Genomic DNA, 7,122 nt, shown 5'->3' on the forward strand with positions numbered 1-7,122 from the left:
CCAGGGTGGCACCCACACCTGTGGTCCTGCCTGGCCAGGCTGAGGCCATCTGCTTCGTGCTGAGTTGGTTAAGATTTCAAAGACCATCCGTAAGTTCAGACTTGGGTCGGGGGAGGCGGTAAGGCCACCGTCATCCAACTAGATTAGCCTCCATGTAGACCAGGCTCATCCTGTGTGAGGAGGACAAGTGGAAAGCTGGACGTGTGGCTGAACCCAGGGGGCTGTTGTGTCCAGCGGTCCCTCTGGCCATCCGGGCTTCTAAGGGGCTCCCTGAGCCTTCAGCCCACCCTCACCTCATGTGGAAGTGTTTGTTACTTGGCACCCATTTCATGGCATCGAAGTATCGCTGCCTCAGCAAACACCACATACAAAGGCCTGGACAACACACGTTGATTTCCATGCCGGCTGGGCTGCTTCCTGGTGGTTCCGCTGTCTCCCCAGCCTTAAAACGGTGCCAGTCCTGGTCCAGTCACCAGGGAGGATGGGAGGTGGTGGAGGGCGTGGGCAGATGGGAACCTTGTGCCCTTGTGCCCCTGGCAAGATCACTGGCTCCTTCAGTGACCTTGAGAGGTCTGGAGACATGTGATGGCCTTGCGGAGAGGTTTGGAGTGCAGGGAGGGACCCTTCCTAGGTTCTTGGCACCCTGCATGATTTCCATCTGTGAAAAGGAATTATGTTCTATCTCCCTTTTTAACGGGAAGACCCTGAGGACTGAGTTTTCACGTTGAAGCATTTTAATCAGTGCTTTGAATTCAATCTCAGATGCTGCCCTGTGTTCCTCTGGCCTTACCCACACGATGATGCCCCCAGGAGTTTGTCCCTCCATCACTGGCTCCATGGGGTCTCCTTCTTGGACATTAACTCTCTTCCCAGGTCAGCACCCACTGCCTGTTTGCTGTCAAGGCCGTCCCCAGGGTCCTCTGACTCCTGAAAGGGGACAGCAGCGTTCTGCCCCTACTCTGTGGGGAAAACCCTGATCTCTGTCTCTTCATCCTACTTCCACTCTGTTCCCGGGGGCGGGGGGCGGGGGGTGGGGTGGGAGCCTCCCCGCTCCCCGCCACCTCCCCGGAGACGCCGCCACACTCCCATCCCCTTGGACCGGCATGAGGGGGCTGGGTGACGTGTACCCGAGGGACTAAGCTGGATCCTGATTCTCCCAGTCCTCCTTGGCCCCTGTGTGGAGCACCCTCAGAGATCAGAGGTCAGACACGTGAGCTCAGCTGCTCTTGAGGTCTGAGGGCTTGAAGGTCCGCGGGCTGGTCACGGCGTCGTCATAGGAACACCCACCGGCTTCCTGCAGAGGCTCGGCGACGGCGGGACACCCCACCCCGCGCCTCCGCCTCCCGGAGAGAGCCCCCAGCCTCCCGGAGTGACGGACTCAGAAGCTGTGAGAGGGCACGCCCTCGCTCCCTCCCTCCCGGGGCCGGGTGCCGCGCGGCAGGCGCGGGTGCTCGCCGGGCTGGCAGAGCCTGGGAGGGAGCGGGAGCGGGCGAGCAGCGCGTGGCTGTCGGACAAGGAGCCTGCGCCTTCCATCCGGCCTCGCCCCGGCCGTGAGCCCGCGGCAGGCGCGCTTCCTGGACGCGCCCCGAGAGCAGCCGCGCCCAATCCCGGGAGCGTCGCCCCGTTAACGGGCGATGAACCCTCCAGTGTCTGGTTCCAGGTTCCTGGCCGGTTCCTCTGGCTCTCGTGAGAGCTTGTCAGCTGAGCACGGAGAGATCCGCAGTGAGACCAGGACACAGCCGCGGGCGCTTCCTCTCTGCTTCTCCGGCTCCGGGGAGAACCCCGCCCGGTCCACAAGCCACAAGCGCCTCAGATACGGATCCCGGGAAGCAGGGAGCCGCTCGGCTGGGCACCCAGCGCGGCGAGGGGAGCGGGGCCGCGAGAGCGCCGCGGCGGCTCGGACGCTCGGGGGAGGAGATGGGGGTCATAGGTCACGTACGGCGGGCGGTAGGGGCCGTCCCTCCTCGCTGCGGGAAGTCGCTCCCGGCACCCTCTGGCCGAGCTCTTTTCTTGGCAGCGCGGGGCTCCGGGGAACTCGGGTGCGGGACCCGGAGTGGGCGGGGACTCAAGCCCTTCCCTTCCTTCTGGCCGAGTTCCTGCTGGAGGCACCTGTGCGCGAGGCTCTGCTGACAATGCCGGAGGGCGTGGACTGGCTTTCAGGGGTGGGAGGGCGGCAGCGCCGCCTCCCTCTTTCTGCACAATGATCTTGGGCCCACAGTCCGGCACCAGCTTCTTGGCGCTGCTTAGGTTCCTTTGAGCCCCAAGCATCAGCTCTGATTCTCGTCTGAGAAGCAGGGGCAGGCTGACCAGGCGTGACTGACACCCACTGTGGACCTGGGCAGGGGCCAGGGAGGCCGGAAGGCATGAGGCTGCCCTATCCCTGCGCCGGCTTCCGGCACAGACCCACCCAAAGTGGTTGAAGCAAGTCCTGGGGCCAGCGCCACAGGGGAGAACCGTCTCTGCTGCAGAGAAGCAGATCTTCCCCCCAAAGCCTGGGCCACACCATCCAGCAGGAATATGAGGCGTTGGTGTGACTTTAAACTGCCTAGTAGCCAGGCTATGTTGATTTGAATGAATTTTATTTACTCAGTTCAGTTCAGTCGTTCAGTTGTGTTGGACTCTTTGCAACCCTGTGGACTGCAGCATGCCAAGCTTCCCTGTCCTTCACCAACTCCCGGAGCTTGCTAAAAAGGTCCATCAAGTCGGTGATGCCATCCAACCATCTCATCCTCTGTTGTCCCCTTCTCCTCCTGCCTTCAATCTTTCCCAGCATCAGGGTCTTTTCCATTGAGTCAGTTCTTCAAATCAGGTGTCCAAAGTATTGGAGCTTCAGCTTCAGCATCAGTCGTTCCAATGAATATTCAGGACTGATTTCCTTTAGGATGGACTGGTTTGATCTCCTCAGTGTTTACTGAGTATGCCCCAAACACCACCAATTCAACAGTTAATGAGTATCAGACATTATCCATTCACAGTCACATGTACCTTGGTGGGTGATTGTGTTTCAGGACCATGCGGCTCCCTCTTTTCTCAAGAGCCAGCAGCTCAGGGCCAGTGGCCACCCCTGGGGACCACTGGTTTTGCTGACCCTGAGACTGTAAAGCCACAGAGCTAGCAGCTGATGGAGGTGCCCACCCCACCACAGCCAGATGTGGCCCACCCAGAGCAGGGTTGTGATGGGCAGTGGCAGGGAGAGGCCCCACCAGCCAATGTAGCCACCTTGGCTTTCAATGGTCAATGGTTGGAGAAGGGCCAGCTTGCAAAGAAGTACTCGAGGAGGAAGTAAAGAGCAAGTGTGGGTAGGTGCTGGGCAGGTTATGGGCAGAAATGGTTTTCTTTGTAGGTACAGCTGTGTGTCTGCACGAGTGTGCACAGGTGCATGAGAGAAGAGGAGCTGAAGCCTGAGAAACCCATGTCCACTGCACAATCTAACAATTCCTCCAGTGAGCTGGTTGGGGAGCTCCCCACCTGACAGCCCAAGGCACAGAGGGCTCGCAGCTGCGGCTGAGTCGTCCTTAAGCCGCTTCTCTCGGCTGAGGCAGGGGCAGTCCAGCTTAACACATACCCTCCCACCATCACCACAGGGGAGAAGCCCTGGACAGCGTTGGCTCTGGGCATGGTGTCCTGCCAGCAGTCCAATGAGGCTGAGGGGATGTGTCGGGGGTCCAAGTTCTCCTCCATCACTTAATAGCTGAGTGACTCGGGCATGTCATCTAACCTCTCTGAGCCCAAGCTTACTCACCTGACAAGTGAACTGACCTGTCTGTCCCCTCATACTGCACTTACACAACTCAAAGAGATGCCCGGGCTGAGCAGGGTCTTTGAAGAGGATCAAAGGCAACTGCATGAAATTGCTGAGACCAGGACCAAGGACTCCAGTTCATCCTCGCCTTGCTTGGGGGACAGCAAAGCCCCCTCACCTCAGAACAGGGAGCTGCACCTCACAAGGACCACCTGTCCATCCAGGACCACACAGCCCCAGGTCTGGCCACCCTTCCTGCCCACGTCCCATCAGCCTCAACCCACCTCCCACACAGACCAGTTCCCTGGGGAGGTGGTGACAGAGCCCTTGGCCTGTGCCGGCCCAGGGTCTGGCCTGGGTCCAGCCCACGGGAGGCCTGGTGGCACCCCCAAGCCTTATGTCACAAGACGCTCCTGCCTGGAGGTGCAGAGGCTCCTGGTCCTCAGTGAGCCCTGAGGCTGCCCAGTCCAGAGACCCACACTGTCCCCACAGCCAGGGGATGGCATCCCTCCCCAAGCCTGCAGTCCTGCTCCTGGTGTGGTGGGGGCCCACCTCCCGCCAGCACCTTGGGCCTCCGTCTGCTCCATAGGGATCCCAGTCATTACCACCCACATGCCCTGCCCCGCCAGACTCTGGTCGGCCTCACGCTGTGGAGGGCACCCTGTTCAGTCCAGGCAGCTCTTAGATTTGTGCAAGTGGGGTGTGAGCTGCAGACAGGCTGTGTCCCCTCCAGCCAGCTGACCCGGGCAGCAGGGCCTGGGTCCAGGTTCTCATCCGGCCTTATCCAGAAGACCTTGGTGCTGGTGTGAGTAGCCAACTGCCCACCTGTGTGCACACAGACAGGGCTCACACCAGGCTCTGCAGTCCTGGCGCCTGTCCCTGTGTGAACCCCTTTCATACCGTCTAGCAGGGACTGAACCCTCAGTAGAGGCTGGGTCCCAGGGCCTGTGTGGGAGGCCTCATTCATCGTGTGGGCTTCTTCCCTTCCTGCTCTGCCTGCTGGGAAATAGTGCTTCTGGAGCTTCTATTTCAATAGTGGAAATTCTGATTCACTGGCACTGAACCCTCAGCAAGGCTCTAAAAACGGCACTTCCGAGGCCTGACTCAGTGGCTAGGAGGCATTTGCCGAGGAGAAGGGAATGACTCACCCTCTCTGCACAAGGATCGGGAAGGTCCTTTGACCCAACTCAGGAGTCCGATGCCAAGTCTGGGCTGGTCCCCACCCAGGTGAGGGCAGAGGAGACTTCACCACAGACCCAAGTGTGGGACCGGGTGTCCCTGCCCCGAGGGTTGGGTTCTGTTCACTTCTCCCAGGTAGGTGGGGACCTGCCCCCAGTGGGCATGACAGTGGGCTGTGCTCTGTCAGCGGAGCCCTGGTGTGTCGGGGGGTGGATGCAGAGGCAGGGTGCCCCCCTCAACCAATGGTCAGGGCAGACCTTGGGCCCAGAACAGAAGGTGCTCAGGTTCTGGTTTCCAGCTCCACTCTCATTTGCTCTCTTTTCTCCCCTCGGCGTTCAGACCACAGATTCACAACTTCCTGGGAAAGTCTAGTTAAGGTGAAGACTCTTCAACCCCAGGCCTCCACCTGTGTGGACCCCCTCGCCCTCTGCTGGCCCTCCCTACTGCCCAGCCCTGGGGAGCTGGGAGCCAGAGGGACTTGAAATAACCTGCTTCTCTCAGGGGCCCATGTGCGCCTAACTCGGCCAGGGTTCCCCAGGGAAGAGCTGAAGCCGGTGTTTCAGGCGCAGAGGTTATCTGGGAGGTGGTCGCAGAAGAGCCAGTTGGGGAGACAGGGAGGGGCAGCAAAGCCCAGAGCCTAGTCCAGCTGCGGGACAGTTGTGGGCATGCCTGGGGCCCCTGGAAGAAGAAATCTGGGACCTGCCCCCCACTTCCACACAGGAGACACTTCCACTGCCTTGGAGAGTGGGGCTGGGTCTTGGGTGATCAGAGGGGGTGTCTGACAGCAGGCAGGACCCAGGTGGCCATAAGGTGTCCAGGCTGTGCCATTCAGCCGCCTTCTCCCTGCGAGGCCAGCAGAGGGCTGGGCTGACAAGTCTTTCAAGATGCTTGGCAAATGCCAAGGGCCCATCACTATAGGATGAGAAGGACAAATATCAGGTACCGTGGGGTCCACAGGTCTGCCCACCTATGCAGGACGGGGGTGGGGGGCAGCTCCGTGGGGCGTCACCTTCCACGAGAAAGCGCTCCCGGCATCCAGCCTTTTGCGAAGCCGCGGCTGTGGCCGGAGTGCTTCCCTGGCTGCCTGCCAGGCCCTGAAGAGCAGCTGCTGATGGCTTGGCCGGGGTTCTGCACCTGATTGATCAATAATCCAGGAGCGCGAGGCGTCTCCGCGGGGCTGCGGTCAGCCTGGCCCTGGGCAGGGCTCTGCGGACTCTGCACTTTTCCCTCGGTGAGCCGGACAGCCCTTTCCGGCTTCAGGCCAGGAACCTGCGGTCAGGACTGGCAGCAGCGGCCTGGGAGTGAGGTTGGGGGCGGAATGCTGACTGCAGGCCGGGGCGTCCCTAGGCAAGGCCGGCAGGCCGGCAGGCCTAACGGAGCCTGGGCACGTGGTCTGGGCCTGAGAAGCAGCAGAGCGGCTCCCTCTCAGCAACGAGGCAGGGAAGCTCCTGGGGTACCCCCACCCCGACCCCGCTGGGGCTCTGGGTCTCCTGCCGGGCCCCCCGTCAGGGTCAGCGTGGCTCCGTAAGCATCCTGCAGTGTCACCCCACTTCGGGGGCTCTGAGCTGTCCGCCTCCCTTCCAGCTCCTGGACACCCCCATCGCCGACCGCACAGGGGCCTCCCTGTGGCCCGCCCGAGGCCCGAGCCACTGGGGCCCACCAAGCCTCAAGTCCACCGCAGGCCGGCGTGCAGGTGGGAGCAGACACTCGTGGGAGGAGGTTGAAGCCCCGCCCACTGATCTAAACTCGCGAGAGGTGCCTCCAGGCCGCGAGAGCTCCCACGCTTGATGGCGGCAGGTGGGGCGTGGCGTCTTTCAGACGCACTGTATGAGGTCGCCTGAGGGGACAGTGGGGCCGGTGGAAACCAGACTCTTGGTGAGGCCCCCGAGGCTCCGGAGGCCTTCCCGTGACCGCCTGCTGGTAGGGATGAGGGCGTCGCTGACAGGACAGCCTATGGCATGGACGTCGGGCGAGTAGGGGCCGCTGCCTTAGAGGGGCCGCCCTCAGGCCCCGGGGTGGAGGTGAAGGCCATTCGGGGCAAGTCCACTGCCACAGGCTGAATCGGCTCTGCGGACTGCCGCATGTGCGCGCTGCATTTGTCTCCGTGGCCTTTGCTGGCGCTGGCATCCTTCCTGCCTGTGCCTCAGGGTTGGTGGCCTGGGGCAGCCTTACGAAAAGGTGCCCTCGAGTCTGGCCTCGAA

This window comes from Bos indicus, chromosome 13 (assembly GCF_029378745.1).
Source record: "Bos indicus isolate NIAB-ARS_2022 breed Sahiwal x Tharparkar chromosome 13, NIAB-ARS_B.indTharparkar_mat_pri_1.0, whole genome shotgun sequence".
Lineage (NCBI taxonomy): Eukaryota > Metazoa > Chordata > Mammalia > Artiodactyla > Bovidae > Bos > Bos indicus.